Raw genomic sequence first — 17,490 nt, 5'->3', positions numbered from 1 at the left:
CATTTGATAAAATTTTTTTTGGGCTTTTTGCTTTTATTATCAAAAATATTAGATTTAAAAAAAAGTTTCTAAGAGAAAAAAGATATGTTTTTTTATCTTCTATAAAGTAGTGCTTCTGAAAAATCCGAATTTTGAGTTTCAATTTTGAGGTGTTGATTGGCTTCAAAGCGACCGGCCGAGCGTACTGGTTGTTATTGTTTCCGGCCCCTCAATTATGAAAATTTATTTGAAAAAATATATTTTTTGTTTCAAATAAAAATATTTATGTACCGAATAAAAATTTTTATTTAATATATAAATTTATTTGAAATTAAATATGTCTCTAACAAAAATTCATGTAAACTATTATGGAACATGAAATTTTGATAAATATATAAATAACTATTTAGCTAAAAATTAATCATAGATTTTGATGATGAGTTTATATTATAATATATATATATATATCCTTAATGAAGAGGCAAAAAAAGCTTGAAAATCAAATATTGACTCTTAGTTATATATATATGTATATTCACGTGGAACGTCACGCGATGCCGGGCCGTCTTATTAAGTGATTACTCTCATTAGCTTGCACGCGATTCTTTGTAGTGGCCGTTAAATATGGCGACCATAGGATCGTCGAGTAGGAGTGAAGTGATCCTCCCGCGGCTATAATTAAAAGGACGAAAATATATTTCACTTTCAATAAAAAAAAAGAAAAAAAAAATTCCCTTTATGACTTAAAATATATGTTTTAAGGGCACGATTCAAATTGCAAAAAAAAACAAACATTTATTTCTTATTTAATTTTCCAAATAAAATAATATAAATTTTTCTATAATTTAAAAAAAAATGATTTTTTTATAATATATTTATATATATATATATGAAACTTGTTCGCCGGGAGAGTTAATCGCTTCTGGCATTTTCACTCGAGCAGAATACAAGCTACTGGCACTGTATAATCGGCAATGGTCACAACGAAAGTCCTCCTCTCGCAGTAAATCACTCGTCTTCAATTAACTAATATAACATCGCTCCCTTCGAGAACTGTAGAAGGGCCCGAGAGAGAAAGAGAGAAAGAGAGAAAGAGAGAGAGAAACTCTTCACAAACGGCCATTAAAAAGGCAGAATTGCCAGCGACGATAAAAAATTGCAATTTCATCTTTCCATTTCTTGTGGCTAAGGTGCAATAATCTTTATGAACAATCTTCATCGCTTTCAACTCGCAAATACCTTATTATTGATATCCTTCGTTTATATATATATACAAAATGAAAAGCTCCAATTTATTTTTTTTCCAAATTATTCGAAAAAAAAAGAAACGTAAACAATGTTTTACTTGGAAAAGATTCCCTGGAAAATGCCCCCTGGAGTTTCTATCATTATTCCGCCGGAACTTCCAAAGTAATTCCGTCGGAATTCCATCGGAAATCCAAAGAATTTCCGAATGGGATTCCGACGGAATTCCGATTAATTTTTTCAAAATTTTTAGAGTCCTAATTCCGTCGGAATTCCCCCGGAAAGTGCCCCCTGGAGGTTCTATCATAATTCCGCCGGAATTCCATTGGAGTTCCAAAGAATTTCCGATTAATTTTTTCCAAATTTTTAGAGTCCTAATTCCGTCGGAATTCAGTCAAAATTCCGTCGGAACTCGGTCGGAATACCATCGGAAATTCTTTGGAACTCCAATGGAATTCCGACGGAATTACGTTGGAAGTTCCGTCGGAATTCTGATAGAACCTCCAGTGAGCACTTTTGAGGGAATCTTTCCAAGTGGGTATGTAAAAATCTTTGTTGCAGTTTTAAGATTCCCCGGAAAGTGCCCCCTGGAGGTTCTATCATAATTCCGCCGGAACTTCCAACGTAATTCCGTCGGAATTCCATCGGAGTTCCAAAGAATTTCCGATGGTATTCCGACTGAATTCCGATTAATTTTTTTTCAAAATTTTTAGATTCCTAATTCCGTCGGAATTCTGTCAGAATGTCAGGTATGTAAAAATCTTTGTTGCAGTTTTAAAATGAGCCAAAGTGGCGCCATCTACGAGGCATAATTTTTTATACATTTCAAATTTTGAGTAACTTTTTTTTGAGTTGGATCACTTTTTTTGATTTTTAAAGTATGTTTAAATTTAATGTTAATATGTGTATTTGATTTTTTTTTTAAATTAAAATTAGAATCGGAATTTTTTGAAAAATAAACGAATGTACTGATTAGTGGATTGGTTTTTTTTTTTGGTAAAAGAAAGAAGGAATGAGAGTAAAGAATTAAAGATAAAGAGAGCGCCGTGGCGTTTAGTTTCCGTGATGGTTATTTTGCTTCTCCCGCGATCTTATGTTCATTTGCTCGTCAGAAGAGTTTAAATTCTTATATATATATACAACATCAGTGAGCCAACCCGCGAACGTTTGGAATTCGATCAGAAATACTTAAGGTGGCGTCTGCCTCCTCAACCCTCTTTGCCGATCACAAACATGGTCATCGACGTCGCGACGCTCCTCTGAAAAATTCCCTTTCCTTAATCTCCTCCACCCCTCTCTTTCTCTCTTTTTTTCTCTCTCTCTCTCTCTCTCTCTCACTTACATATACATTCAAAGCTGCATATAGAAAATAATTCCTGGAGGCTTCCGAAAGAATTTAAATTAGCCAGCATATCGAACTGGCTAAAATTAATTGATTTATGGTACAAGATCTTTTCTTCCCTCTATATTACTCCTTTTGATTCTGCACTCTTCTTCTTCTTTATTAAACTCCCTCTTCATTTCTTTTATCGTCCCTAAAGCAAAAGTTTTCGAATGCATCGCCTCTATATAATTTCCATGTAACTCACTGTGTAATTATTTTATATATGATATATTTATACAACAGCTGTTTGAATTAAATTACACGCATTTTATTTTTTAAATATTTATAAAATCCATGAAAAAAAAAATTCTTTTACTATATATATTTCTCTCAAAACTTAAGTTTCCTTAAAAGTTTGTCTATTTTTTTTGGGAAAATAAATTATTTATTTATTAAATTAATTAATTAAATTATTTATTAATCAAAATAATTAATTAAATTATTTATTAATCAAAATAATTAATTGAATTATTTATTTAACCAGCGAATGGACTAATAGTGAGGTATTAAAATAAAATGCAATGTTCTTATTTTAATGCAATTTCCGTCTTTATTTTAATTCGATTTAACATTAAATTAATTTATCTTATTTTAATATCTCAAAATTTTCTGCGATCTTTTTCGTGTAAAATAACAATAAAAATTAAATATTGATCTAAATAAATATGAAAAATTACTCGAACAGAATGAAAATAGTAAATAAATTCAATTTATTTAAAATGCATTAAAAAGTCAAATAAAAAAATGTCATTAAAAAAAAAAAATAAATAATTTTATTTCTGTTTTATCTTTATGTTTCCAAGGTAACATATTTAATGTGTTTTCAGAATGGACACATGGCCCCATCTACCAGAGTACTCGAGCGTCACAGTTCAGATGGTAAGTTAAATTTTTGTCGATAAGTTAATTCAACATTACCAACAGTTGATAATTTTGCTTATTGAATGTTGGTAATTTATCTTATGATGATAAATCATCTTTTTATTTCGATAAAATTTAATTAATTTATTATTATCTTGAATTTAGGAGAAATCGTTTCACTTTATAAAATAAAATAAAAAAAATAATAACGAAAATTAACAAAAAAAATTTTTAAATAAAGAAAACAAATTTAAAAAAAAAGAATTAAAATTAAAAAGATACAAAAAAAATTGTACAAAAAGTAACAACAAATTAGAGAAACAGAAAAATAAAAAATAAGAATAACAAAAAAATTATATCAATTACTATACGAAGAAACATCAAATTAATAAATAATAAATTAATAATAAATAATTAATAATAGTAAATTAATGGTAAATAATTAATAATAGTTAATTAATGATAAATAATTAATAATAGTTAATTAATAATAAATAATTATATAATAATAAAATGCTTGGTCTGTCCTTCTGTTCTAACTTGAAGTTGGTCTTTTCTGATTTCACGTGTTTTTTTGAATAGTAATCTTATGACGTGTCAAATTTTGACAATTCTTTTTCTCATTTTTGCCAAATTTGTATAATTGTGTTTTCAAATTTCGGAATAAGTTTCTTTAAAATTCCAAATTCGAAAATTCAATTCACAAAGTTGTATATTGATTCAAAAATTGTATACAAATACAAAAAATTTATGATGAGAAAAAAGATGCGCCAGGAAATTTCGTACAAGATAGTAATTTGAAAAAAATTAATTTTTAAGGTACCAGGGGCCAACGAATACCTATTAAATATTAATTATAAAAACACAGGCCTCGAATCAACTTAAAGACACAAAAAGTCGTTTTAGTCGATTTATATTACAAAAAAAGTTGATTTGTTTTTTATTTTAACAAAAATATTTTACAGATTTTTAAATAAAAAAATTTTTTTTTTAATAATAATACTTTTCAAAGGGTTAAAGTTGAAATTTTTAGAAATAATTAAATTTCAAAAGATATTGTTAATTTTCAAATAATTATTAAATTTTACTGAACTAAAAATAATTTATCAAACAATTTTTGGAAAATATTTTTTAAATTTAATTGAATTTTCAATGATTTAAAATTGAGATTTTTGAAATTAATTGAAACTTTAAGTGATTTTTAATTAAAATTTTAGATGATTTCACTAAAAATTTATTAGAAAGAACGGACAAGATACAATAATTTGAAAATCATTTTTAATTGAAAAATGGTTTCAGATAGTTGAATTTTCAAAGAATATTATTAAAATAGTTAAAAATAATTGAATTTCCTTAGAGTTATAATTGAAATTATTAAATTTAAAAAAAAAAAAAATTTTCGATGGCAAATTTTAGAAATAATTAAATTTTAGATGCTTTTAAATTTAAATTATTGAAAACTCAATTAATTTTGAATTCAAATTTTTGAGAATAATTAAATTTTATTTGATTTGAAATTTGGAAAATAATTGAATTTCACTTTATTTTGAATTGAAAATTTTGGGAAATAATTGAATTTTAATTGAAATTTTGGATAATAATTTAATTTAAGTTCATTTTTGATTGAAAATTTGGATAATTAATTTTGAATAGAAGTTTTAGAAAATAATTGAATTTTATTTCATTTTAAATTGAAAACTTGGTAAATAATTAAATTTTAAATTGAAAATTTTTGATAATTATTGGATTTTTAATTGATTTTGAATTAAAATTTCGGGTAATAATGTTTATTTTGAATTGAAATTTTTAAAAAATATTTCAATTTTATTGTGATATTGTTTGTTTTTTAAATTATAAACAATTGTTAAATTTCATAAAAATTTTAATTGAAAAATAATTTTAATATAATTAAATTTGTAATGTATTTAATTAAAATTATTAAAAATAATTAATTTAGTGAAGAATCAGTTTAGTTCAAAATTTGTTAAATAATTGAATTGAAGAAGATCTAAAGAAGATCTACATTTTATACTAAAAAAAATGTATTTTATTTACATTTTTTTCAAATGTAAAAAAAAATGTCGCATTTTATTAAAATAAGTCGATAAAAGTCGTATTTTTGAAAAAAGTCGGAAAAAGTCGTATAATCCAAGGCCTGTAATAATTTTCATTATTATCATTTAATATGTAATAATATTCTAATAAATTAAATTATTATTATTGATAATATTAATCTTTAATTTCTTTATAACAAATAATTAAATACTCAATTTGGCGCGTTGAATTTTTTGCTAGTTAATAATGTTTTTAAAGCAGTAGTTTAAAATAGTTTGTATTCTTTAGTACTAATAATAAAAATGAGAATAAAATAAAAAATTAGTTAATAAATAATAAATTTAGTTCTATTTGAAAATAGATAGAATCGTATTTTAAAAAAGTAGAAAGTAAAAAATTAGTAAAAAAAAGTATTGTTATTTATTCACCCTTCAATAAAAAAAAAAATTTCTTGCTTTTTCATTTTTTTATGAACATTCAGTTATAATCTATTATATCGATCGTTATATGTGTAATCTAATACTAGGTATACATATATCTATTTAGTGAAAAGAGAACTAATTTTTTTTTAGACTGATGTGATTAATATCCCTTTTTCTATTTCATGTGTTACTAATAACTCTAGGGATCACATATTATTTATTATTAAATACATCAATTATAAGTATAGAAGGAAATGAGGATTCATTTATTTATCATTTTTATTTAGGGTTTCGAAGTTGATTAAGAATGCGGTTAATGTCTCGTGAATTATAGGGAAATTGTGAATAAAAGTTTGATAGAATATATATCAGAATAATACATTGATAATATCATATATATGTACATATAGGAGATAAAACTTTTCTCGGATCTCTATATATAAGGGAAATTTTGTGAGATTAAATTATTACTGTGAGAAATGTATCAATATTTTTTTTTTAGTAAACGATATATTTCTCGCTCAAAAAAAAACTAGATTTCTCTTTAAGTTCTTCACTTATATATACACAGAAAATTAAAAGGCATTAAAATAAGCTGCAACGCTTATTAATTTAATCCAATTTTGCTTATTTTAATACCAAAATGGATTAAAATAAGCAAAATTGGATTAAAATAATAAGCGTTGCAGCTTATTTTAATGCCTTTTAATTTTCTGTGATAATAGCGATGAATTAAAAAGAAAAAAAATTAAAATTCTTTTTTGAAATAACCCAAGAATATATCTATATAGAAAAAACCTCTTTGTTCAAAAATGAAATGGTGCCACATTTTTGATATTCAAATTAAATAGCTCATTTTGAGTTTAGAATTTACATAATTTAAATTATTATTAATATTTATGTATTATTTTATATATGTATTTATTATTCTAAAAAAAAATTCACACACAAATTCTAAACAATGAAAACAATTTATTTTCCAAACAAAACAAAATTTGTCTTTTCAAACTCAATACCATATATATATATATATATATTTCACGAAATTCCTCATTTTTCTCACAAGTTCCATTTTGCATACATGCGGGTCTTAAACTTTAGTCGAAGATCCTGCCAATTAACTTTTGGGGCGAAGAATTTCGGTATTCCACTCGCAAAGTTCTTGAATGTGGTGAATAAGAAGTAGACCTGAACAAGCAGAATGCAGTCAGTAAAAAAAAAAAAAAAAAAAAAAAAAGGAGTGATGAATGAAGTTTACGGACAATAAAGACACTTATTCCAAGTGGGTTTTAGAAAAATTCCTTTTTCTTTATACGAGGAAAAAGGAAAATATATTAACTAAAGAAAAATATTGCTTTGTAAAAAATTGAAAGTTAAAAAAAAAAAATTCGTGATTTTTTTTTTGGGGAAAAAAGAAGAAAATTCGTGATTTTTTTTTTTGGGAAAAAAGAAGAAAAATAAAATTCCACTATTCGAAGTGGTGAGAGAAAGAGCGAGTCTGAGAGATTTAAGTTTCAACAAGTTCGTAAGAGTAAAAGGCCGTCGCTCTCGCAGTCTCTCAATTCTGCAGTTTCAACAAACACACAAACCACCCTCTCCCCCCCCCCCTCCTCTGTATAACCACACAGGCGCGGACGACCTCATGAATGGACCCTCATTCAAAAAAAGAAAGTCCACTCTAGTTTACACTCACACATATATATATATATATATATATGTATGTGTGTGTGTATGTATAGGAGTGTCCAACGAGTGGAGCATCCTCGGAACCACTCGGAACATTGCGACGCGTTCCAAGTCTTTTTTCGGGAATGGCTCTCATCCCCCTTCTAAAAAGGGGGGAGACTAAAATCTTCCTCTCATATATATATATATATATATAGCTGCGAATCGATTTTGCGGCATATTCGATGACACTCGGCACATTTCGGTCTTCATCGTTGCTTTCAAAACTAGTTGGATTTGGAAAGTACTCGCCTGGTCCTCATCATTATAACCACACTCCAGTTTTTTTTTTCTCCTTTTTTCTTTGCCAGTAATCAATTAGCAAAACCAATAAGTAAAATTATCTCATACTATATATATTTGAATTTATTCAAAAAAAAACAACATTCCCCAGAATAAAAAATTTAATTAGTTAAAAAAAAATTCAGGAAAATAGAATTTTTTTTTTTGACAGGAAAAAAAATTTATTAATAATTCATAAAATATGATATTCTTTTTATCTGTAAAAATCATATAAAGGAAGTAACTTTTTTTTTTTTTTTTTTTTGATTAAAATGTAACGTTAAAAATAAATTTTTGCCAAGCATATATATATAATTTTCAAAGTTACTAAAGTTTTATTAGAACCTTTTTTGCAAAGAGAATTCAACATGAAATTTCATATAAAAATTCATGAAAACTCCTTTAAGGAAAAGAGATGAAAACGGTATGGAGTATAAAAAGAAATTCGTTTTATTTCTTGACTATATTAACAACTGGTAGGATTTTCAATTAATTTATAAATATTTTCACGAAAAAAAAAACCGAAATGCGAATTTTTTTTTTTTTTTGATTTTCAAAAAAAAAATTAAGACGGCGATTTTTTTTTTTGAAATTTTTGAATATTATAATTTTGCTCTAAACTTGGGAAATGAAAATAACTTTATCTATATATAGTCAATTTAATTAGAAATGGTTGTTAAATTTAATTTGTTTGAATTAGTCAATCTGATTTTAGTTTTAGAGGGAGTTAATTGACGATTAAATAATGGATTTCATAAAATTTAACCTTAGTTTTGGGCGATGTAATAAAATATAATGAATATAATTTCACTTTACATTTTCGATATATTATATATATATATATATAACTTTGAGGTATCTATATCTATAAAATGAAAATTACTAAAAAAAAATTAATTAATAAAAAATATTTTTAAAAAAATATTAATTATCAAATAAAATATTGACTGTACTGATAAAATAATTAAAATTTAACAAAATTAAACATTTTTTAGTACTACCATTATTAAAATTCTCGACATTATGTCCAACTAAAATCGATTTATACTACTGATGAAATTACAAAAGCTTAACAAGTCTGATTAAAGATTAAATATTTACTTTTATTACTGATAAAGTTATAAAAATTAGTGTGACTTAATATTTACTTGTACTACTGACGAAAAACTGAAAAAAAAATTATAAAAATTAAAGGCTGACTAACTATTTACCTGTATTACTGATAAAGTTATAAAAATTAGTGTGACTAAATATTTACTCGTACTACTGATAATGTTATAAAAATTAAAATCTAACTAAATATTTACTCGTACTACTGACGATAAACTGAAAAAAAATTAAAAAACTTAAAGTCTGACTAAATATTTACTTGTACTACTTACAAAAATTACCAAAAATTAATCTGACTGAATATTTATTTGTGGTACTGATAAATTTATAAAAATTAGTCTTTCTAAATATTTATTTGTACTACTGACGATAAACTGGAAAAAAAATTAAAGTCTGACTAAATATATACATGTACTACTTAAAAAATTATCAAAAATTAATCTAAACTGAATATTTACTTGTACTATTGTTAAATTTATAAAAAAAATAGTCTTTCTAAATATTTATTTGCACTACTGACGAAAATAACAAAAATTTGAAACGTCTGACTAAATATTGATTTGTACTACTGAAAAAAGTACAAAAATTATTTTGAATAAATATTTACTTGCACAACTAATAATGATATTAAAATTATTCCGGCTAAATATTTACTTGTACTACTGACGAAAAACTAATAATGTTATTAAAATTAGTCTGACTAAATATTTACTTGTACTACTGACGAAAAACTGAAAAAAAAATTATAAAAATTAAAGGCTGACTAACTATTTACCTGTATTACTGATAAAGTTATGAAAATTAGTTTGACTAAATATTTACTCGTACTACTGATAATGTTATAAAAATTAAAATCTGACTAAAAATTTACTTGTACTACTGACGATAAACTGAGAAAAAATAAAAAAAAATAAAGTCTGACTAAATATTTACATGTACTACTTAAAAAATTACCAAAAATTAATCTGACTGAATATTTACTTGTACTATTGTTAAATTTATGAAAAATTAGTCTTCTTAAATATTTATTTGCACTACTGACGAAAATAACAAAAATTTGAAACGTCTGACTAAATATTGATTTGTACTACTAAAAAAAATTACAAAAATTATTTTGAATAAATATTTATACTTGCACAACTAATAATGATATCAAAATTATTCCGACTAAATACTTACTTGTACTACTGACGAAAAACTGATAAATTTATAAAAATTAGTCTGACTAAATATTTACTCATACTACTTATAAAATTACAAAAATGAATCTGACTTCATATGTACTTGTACCGCATTGATAAAGTTATAGAAATTAAAGTCCGACTAATTATTTACATTCACCACTAATTAAGTTATAAACATTAAAGTCTGACCAAATATTGACTTGTACTACTGATAATAAATAATATTAATAATAAAGTCAATGACAATTTGATGTTTCTTTATATAGTAATTGATATAATTTTTTTTTGTTATTCTTATTTTTTATTTTTCTGTTTCTCTAATTTGTTGTTATTTTTGTACCATTTTTTTTGTATCTTTTAAATTTTAATTCTTTTTTTTTTAAATATAATTATCGCTAATTAGTTTTCTTTATTTAAAAAATTTTTTTTTGTTAATTTTCGTTATTATTTTTATTTTTATTTTATAAAATGAAACGATTTCTCCAAAAATTCGCCTCGATATGAATTTTTTTTAAATATCCATTAAATCAAAAATAAAAGAAATTTTGCAAAGTTAATTTGTGAATCTTAGAAATATTTCCGCACGCTTATAATTCAGTTAAATATGCAAATTCCACATAAATATTACAAGCGCGAAGACAAAAGCTTAAAAGGGGGGAGGGGGGTTGTGAGAGGGGGAAGGGGGAAGGCAAATTCAAATTGGTGAATTTTAGAGATGGAATTGTTGGAGAAACGCGCACGATGAGTCCCGGGGGAGGAGAGAGAGAGAGAGAGAGATGGGGGGGATCGTAACTCCTGCAATAGAGGGGAGGTCTTGAGGTCGTAGGTCACGACCGCATTGCGGAATGCGAGAGCGGGCATCCCGTCTTTATCTGGAGAGATGGTAGTACACGAAAGATGAAAATCCGCACACAGGATACGAATATAAAAGTGAGTCAAAAAAAGGAATGAAGAGAACAAGAGAAAAGTAGTTTTTGGCATATATAAAGAACAATGATTCTACTCAGAAGGGCCTAGAAAACTTTCAAATCCCCCTCCCCCATCACAATCCCATATACAATATACCCTCAAGGTAGAGAAATATATATATATATATATATATATATAGCTGCGTATTCATTGCTTAGTGAGCTTTCAAGTTTAGTTCTCCTTTGGAACTCTCAAAAACTGATCGCGAGGTAAGCCTCGCAAACTGATAATGACTAACACAGAGAAAGAGAGAGGAGAAAAAAAAACGACAAAGAAAAAGTCTCGAAAAGAGAATCCAATCAGAAGTTGAGTTGAAGTATGTACCCGATCCAACTGGAGAAAGTGGCTTTAAGGGGATTTCTCGCGCTTGTAATCTCCTCGACTAGTACGACGAGTAACTAAGATTTTAACTGCGCCGTAGAAAATGCGGCTTCGAGAGCTATTTGATCAGAGTCAATGGAAATGCCTCATTGCCTTTGCAGAAGAAAAAAAAAACAAGTTGTAAATTCAGATGTTCATTATATGAACATTTTGCTTCCCACTTTACGATCAGCAAAAAAAATTTGCTTCCTCGTGGAGAAAGAATTAACATTAAACTAAACATACAAAAATAATATAATAATAATAATATAAACATTTAAAAACCTACAGATTTGAGTTAAATTTTTTAGAATTAATGACAGTTAAAAAATCAAAAATTCACATTTTAGCTGAAATTTGTCAAAAATAAATCAAAATTAATATAAAATTTAAATTTAATTTGAAAACTTGAATTTAAATAAATACAAAATTTTTCAGCTAAAATGGGAATTTTTTTTTTAACTTTCATTAATTTATTAAATATACCTCAAATGTATACTTTATATATACCAAACGATTCGTTTTCATGCAAGAAATACAATTATTTCATATATAAACGATAAATCTTTTTTTTGGCATTTTTTTAAATCCTTTGGTCAGATTTGAGCTATTAATATGATAAATCTGCCTACCAAATTTTATTTAAATCAATTAAAAACCTTTAAATCACTTCCGTCATAGAAAAATAGACAAAAAATTCAAATTTTCTTACGCAGACTATTTTATTTCAATTTCTTGCACAAAATACACCTAAAAGTGTAGAAAAAAATTGACAGCCCGATCCGAGTAGAGGAACACCAATTTTATGACCATTAAAGCGATTTTCGTCAAAAAAAAATTTTCAAAATAATTCAATTTTTCTTAGGCGGACTATTTTACTGCAATTTCTTGCACAAAATACACCTAAAAGTGTAGGAAAAAATCGACAGCCAAATCCGAGTAGAGGAAGACACCTATTACCACCAAAAAGTCATCCAACCCATAAATCCAAAAAAATAAAAAAGTTGCCAAAAAAATTCAATTTTTCTTAGGCGGACTATTTTATTGCAATTTCTTGCACAAAATACACTTAAAAGTGTAGAAAAAAATTGACAGCCCGATCCGAGTAGAGGAACACCAATTTTATGACCATTAAAGCGATTTTCGTCAAAAAAAAATTTTCAAAATAATTCAATTTTTCTTAGGCGGACTATTTTATTGCAATTTCTTGCACAAAATACACCTAAAAGTGTAGAAAAAAATCGACAGCCAAATCCGAGTAGAGGAAGACACCTATTACCACCAAAAAGTCATCCAACCCATAAATCCAAAAAAATAAAAAAGTTCCCAAAAAAATTCAATTTTTCTTAGGCGGACTATTTTATTGCAATTTCTTGCACAAAATACACCTAAAAGTGTAGAAAAAAATCGACAGCCAAATCCGAGTAGAGGAAGACACCTATTACCACCAAAAAGTCATCCAACCCATAAATCCAAAAAAATAAAAAAGTTCCCAAAAAAATTCAATTTTTCTTAGGCGGACTATTTTATTGCAATTTCTTGCACAAAATACACCTAAAAGTGTAGAAAAAAATCGACAGCCAAATCCGAGTAGAGGAAGACACCTATTACCACCAAAAAGTCATCCAACCCATAAATCCAAAAAAATAAAAAAGTTCCCAAAAAAATTCAATTTTTCTTAGGCGGACTATTTTACTGCAATTTCTTGCACAAAATACACCTAAAAGTGTAGAAAAAAATCGACAGCCAAATCCGAGTAGAGGAACACCAATTTTATGACCATTAAAGCGATTTTCGTCAAAAAAAAATTTTCAAAATAATTCAATTTTTCTTAGGCGGACTATTTTACTGCAATTTCTTGCACAAAATACACCTAAAAGTGTAGAAAAAAATCGACAGCCAAATCCGAGTAGAGGAAGACACCTATTACCACCAAAAAGTCATCCAACCCATAAATCCAAAAAAATAAAAAAGTTCCCAAAAAAATTCAATTTTTCTTAGGCGGACTATTTTATTGCAATTTCTTGCACAAAATACACCTAAAAGTGTAGAAAAAAATCGACAGCCAAATCCGAGTAGAGGAAGACACCTATTACCACCAAAAAGTCATCCGACCCATAAATCCAAAAAAATGAAAAAGTTCCCAAAAAAATTCAATTTTTCTTAGGCGGACTATTTTACTGCAATTTCTTGCACAAAATACACCTAAAAGTGTAGAAAAAAATCGACAGCCAAATCCGAGTAGAGGAACACCAATTTTATGACCATTAAAGCGATTTTCGTCAAAAAAAAATTTTCAAAATAATTCAATTTTTCTTAGGCGGACTATTTTACTGCAATTTCTTGCACAAAATACACCTAAAAGTGTAGAAAAAAATCGACAGCCAAATCCGAGTAGAGGAAGACACCTATTACCACCAAAAAGTCATCCAACCCATAAATCCAAAAAAATAAAAAAGTTCCCAAAAAAATTCAATTTTTCTTAGGCGGACTATTTTATTGCAATTTCTTGCACAAAATACACCTAAAAGTGTAGAAAAAAATCGACAGCCAAATCCGAGTAGAGGAAGACACCTATTACCACCAAAAAGTCATCCAACCCATAAATCCAAAAAAATAAAAAAGTTCCCAAAAAAATTCAATTTTTCTTAGGCGGACTATTTTATTGCAATTTCTTGCACAAAATACACCTAGAAGTGTAGAAAAAAATCGACAGCCAAATCCGAGTAGAGGAAGACACCTATTACCACCAAAAAGTCATCCGACCCATAAATCCAAAAAAATGAAAAAGTTCCCAAAAAAATTCAATTTTTCTTAGGCGGACTATTTTACTGCAATTTCTTGCACAAAATACACCTAAAAATGTAGAAAAAAATCGACAGCCAAATCCGAGTAGAGGAACACCAATTTTATGACCATTAAAGCGATTTTCGTCAAAAAAAAATTTTCAAAATAATTCAATTTTTCTTAGGCGGACTATTTTACTGCAATTTCTTGCACAAAATACACCTAAAAGTGTAGAAAAAAATCGACAGCCAAATCCGAGTAGAGGAAGACACCTATTACCACCAAAAAGTCATCCAACCCATAAATCCAAAAAAATAAAAAAGTTCCCAAAAAAATTCAATTTTTCTTAGGCGGACTATTTTATTGCAATTTCTTGCACAAAATACACCTAAAAGTGTAGAAAAAAATCGACAGCCAAATCCGAGTAGAGGAAGACACCTATTACCACCAAAAAGTCATCCAACCCATAAATCCAAAAAAATAAAAAAGTTCCCAAAAAAATTCAATTTTTCTTAGGCGGACTATTTTATTGCAATTTCTTGCACAAAATACACCTAAAAGTGTAGAAAAAAATCGACAGCCAAATCCGAGTAGAGGAAGACACCTATTACCACCAAAAAGTCATCCGACCCATAAATCCAAAAAAATGAAAAAGTTCCCAAAAAAATTCAATTTTTCTTAGGCGGACTATTTTACTGCATTTTCTTGCACAAAATACACCTAAAAGTGTAGAAAAAAATCGACAGCCAAATCCGAGTAGAGGAAGACACCTATTACCACCAAAAAGTCATCCAACCCATAAATCCAAAAAAATAAAAAAGTTCCCAAAAAAATTCAATTTTTCTTAGGCGGACTATTTTATTGCAATTTCTTGCACAAAATACACCTAAAAGTGTAGAAAAAAATCGACAGCCAAATCCGAGTAGAGGAAGACACCTATTACCACCAAAAAGTCATCCGACCCATAAATCCAAAAAAATGAAAAAGTTCCCAAAAAAATTCAATTTTTCTTAGGCGGACTATTTTACTGCAATTTCTTGCACAAAATACACCTAAAAGTGTAGAAAAAAATCGACAGCCAAATCCGAGTAGAGGAACACCAATTTTATGACCATTAAAGCGATTTTCGTCAAAAAAAAATTTTCAAAATAATTCAATTTTTCTTAGGCGGACTATTTTACTGCAATTTCTTGCACAAAATACACCTAAAAGTGTAGAAAAAAATCGACAGCCAAATCCGAGTAGAGGAAGACACCTATTACCACCAAAAAGTCATCCAACCCATAAATCCAAAAAAATAAAAAAGTTCCCAAAAAAATTCAATTTTTCTTAGGCGGACTATTTTATTGCAATTTCTTGCACAAAATACACCTAAAAGTGTAGAAAAAAATCGACAGCCAAATCCGAGTAGAGGAAGACACCTATTACCACCAAAAAGTCATCCGACCCATAAATCCAAAAAAATGAAAAAGTTCCCAAAAAAATTCAATTTTTCTTAGGCGGACTATTTTATTGCAATTTCTTGCACAAAATACACTTAAAAGTGTAGAAAAAAATTGACAGCCCGATCCGAGTAGAGGAACACCAATTTTATGACCATTAAAGCGATTTTCGTCAAAAAAAAATTTGTCTTTCTCACTCTTTAAAGTTTATTTGAAAAAAAATGGTGGTGATTAATTTTTCTTCTCAATATTTTCAATCACTATATTATTGTATTTATAATAAATTGTAGATATTTACAAAAATTGAAAATAATTTTGTTTACAAAATTAATTTGTTTTCATATTTAATTAAGATAAATTATTATCAAAAAGAAAAGAAAGAGAAAGAAGGACAGAGACGCTTGTTTACCCAGCTCTGTCACGCGGTTATTTTCTCTTTTCCTGATTGGTGAAAAATTCAAAATTATCCTATCGCATCTAATTTTCTTACGACCACGTGATATCAAATTTATTTAATTCTTCATCAATTTTCTAGAGGCGGAGCCATTTCAGTGTCACGTTCGAAGACCACGTGTTTGTAAATTCATTTAATTTCAAAATTTTAATTTTTACCATTCAATTTTTAGCTTTCGCGGAGTGCTTTCGTATTTTTTAAGCACGCGATCGAGTGACATGTAGGGTTTTAATTTTTTTTTTTGAATTTTCTTTTTTGTGATAAAAAATAAATTTTTAACAAATTTTCTTTTTTTTGTGATAAATTTTTGTAATATCGGGAGAGTGTTCGCAATATTGAAAACCGCGATCGTATGTAAAAAAAAGAAAAGTTTTTTTTTCCAGTTAACACGTGGTTCGGGAGTGGCGAAATTTTTAAAACCGCGTGTGAGTGTTTTTTTTTACCAATTTGGAAAACACCGTTCGAGTGCCGCTCCGGAATGGAGATCGGGCATTGGCGAAGGATGTGTCCACGGTAAGAATTTTTATTTATTAATTAATAATTAAAATATTAATATTTACAACATGAAAAGCAGAATTTTTATTAATAAAGTTAAAAATAAAATTTTCAATTTAATATTAAATATAATAAAAAAAAAAAAAAATGAATAAAAAAAATAAAAAATTTGTTTCTATTTTGTAAATTTTTTTTTTATTTCAGACTGAAGGACAGGAAGGAGGATGCAGAGAAAGCATGGCCCCTGCATAGTTCCCCGGTCTCCCCGCATAGAAGAGGGGCCACTGGGGGACTGGTCCAGAAGAGGCGATGCTGCCATCGCTCCGTCGAGGGAATCCGCGATCGGTGAGTGAAATTTTTCTCCCCTACGAACGTAGCGACACAAACTGAAATATTTAATTTCTCAAATATTAAATTCTATATTTTAGAAATTAATTAACGTAAAATTAATTTTAAATGTATATAAAATTTCTACATTTAAAATTTTGTTATTTATTTCAGATGCGAACATGTTTTAATTTATCCCCCCCCTCCCACCTATTTCTTATTTAATTGATAATACTTTTTATAAAAATTTTTTTTTAATTTAAAATAAATTGTTTCGAAAATTAAATTATTTAAAATTTAAATTAAATTGTTGAAAAATTAAATTATTTTAAAATTTAAATTAAATTGTTTAAAAATTAAATTATTTTTAATTCAAATTAAATTTATTAGATTCATCCCTGTGTGATTT

At 27.1% G+C, this 17,490-nt stretch overlaps 1 protein-coding gene and 1 long non-coding RNA gene across 9 annotated transcripts in view; one reads left to right on the top strand and one right to left on the bottom strand.

Moving 5' to 3' along the window:
* Positions 1 to 3,435: 3,435 nt before the first annotated feature.
* The window catches only part of LOC127284226 (ly6/PLAUR domain-containing protein 6B-like), a 90,325-nt gene continuing 76,270 nt past the window's right edge, over positions 3,436 to 17,490 (top strand). Inside the window, exon 1 of the mRNA XM_051309560.1 lies at positions 3,436 to 3,487. The gene's annotated coding sequence lies outside the window, so the exon portion shown is untranslated. The remainder of the gene's footprint in view (positions 3,488 to 17,490) is intronic.
* On the bottom strand, positions 12,175 to 15,523 carry LOC127284227 (uncharacterized). 8 transcript variants are annotated; one of them, XR_007843451.1, is made up of 4 exons: positions 14,636 to 15,073; positions 13,782 to 14,316; positions 12,799 to 13,615; positions 12,175 to 12,479 (listed from the first exon to the last, which is right to left on the bottom strand). It is a non-coding gene; the product is annotated as an uncharacterized LOC127284227 (long non-coding RNA). The 8 variants fall into 8 exon arrangements; XR_007843452.1 differs by lacking the exon at positions 12,175 to 12,479 and adding an exon at positions 15,416 to 15,523 and having other exon boundaries at positions 12,624 to 13,615; positions 14,636 to 14,917; XR_007843454.1 differs by lacking the exon at positions 12,175 to 12,479 and adding an exon at positions 15,416 to 15,522 and having other exon boundaries at positions 12,624 to 13,615; positions 14,636 to 14,751.

The sequence above is a fragment of the Leptopilina boulardi genome, unplaced genomic scaffold (genome assembly GCF_019393585.1).
Source record: "Leptopilina boulardi isolate dan_hultmark-lab unplaced genomic scaffold, ZJU_Lbou_2.1 LbouV2_32, whole genome shotgun sequence".
Classification (NCBI taxonomy): domain Eukaryota; kingdom Metazoa; phylum Arthropoda; class Insecta; order Hymenoptera; family Figitidae; genus Leptopilina; species Leptopilina boulardi.
The sequence above is the reverse complement of the archived record's forward strand: the minus strand, read 5'-3'. Positions and strand labels throughout refer to the sequence as shown.